This window comes from Melospiza melodia, chromosome 6, assembly GCF_035770615.1.
Source record: "Melospiza melodia melodia isolate bMelMel2 chromosome 6, bMelMel2.pri, whole genome shotgun sequence".
Classification (NCBI taxonomy): Eukaryota; Metazoa; Chordata; class Aves; order Passeriformes; family Passerellidae; genus Melospiza; species Melospiza melodia.
Genome location: NC_086199.1, coordinates 22,607,272 through 22,608,075, shown reverse-complemented (window position 1 = coordinate 22,608,075; position 804 = coordinate 22,607,272).

Sequence of the window (804 nt, the reverse complement as noted above, 5' to 3'; positions counted from 1 at the left end):
CCAAGAACAGGTCTTACTATCCCTCATGTGAGTTTCTGAAAAAAGGCAAGAAGATAACAGTGAAGAAAGTTCCAAAAGCCCAGGGTCAGAGGAAGTCTTGGAACAGGCCACACAGTCCACTAAGGTGTGGCATGTCCTGTGACTTCATTTTAACGATTGATTGGGGCATGCCCAAGGGATAAAAAGTGGGCATAAAACTTACCTCTGTTTCAATGTTGAGAAAGCTGTGGTATAAATGGAAAAGGTCCTGAGTTCTGATCAATAACTTAACAACAGATAACAATTTACTATGTGCCACAGAATAGCTTTGGATTCTGTGCAAAGTGCTAAGTCATGCTTCTTCTCTTCACATGTGTTACAAGACGGTTTCCAGCTGAGGGGTGAGGGTGGAATGTGTACATACAAGGGTTGATTTTTTCCAGACTATTTTGAGCTGATTACTTGAAGTTATGGTTACTGATTTAGTGAGCATGTCCTGTATTTCAGCACAAACTGATCTCTTCATCAGTCTGCATGCCAGCACACATAGAACAACAAGATCACCCCAAACAACCTGAAGCAAATCCTGTGGCCATAATATGTTAAAGACGCCCCTGTTCATGTCAGCATTTGACATTCCCATAGTCTCCATGCACAGCACAATTTTCAGGGCTGACTGTTTTGCTACCTCCAAGTCTCAACGTCTGTGTTTCCTGAAACATAATATCATCAATATTTGCACAAGTTTGGGTTTGTGGGTTTTTTTGCCATGGCTCACCAATGCTTGAATTGATCCATTTTCTAAAAGGAGGAAGATGTCAAGCC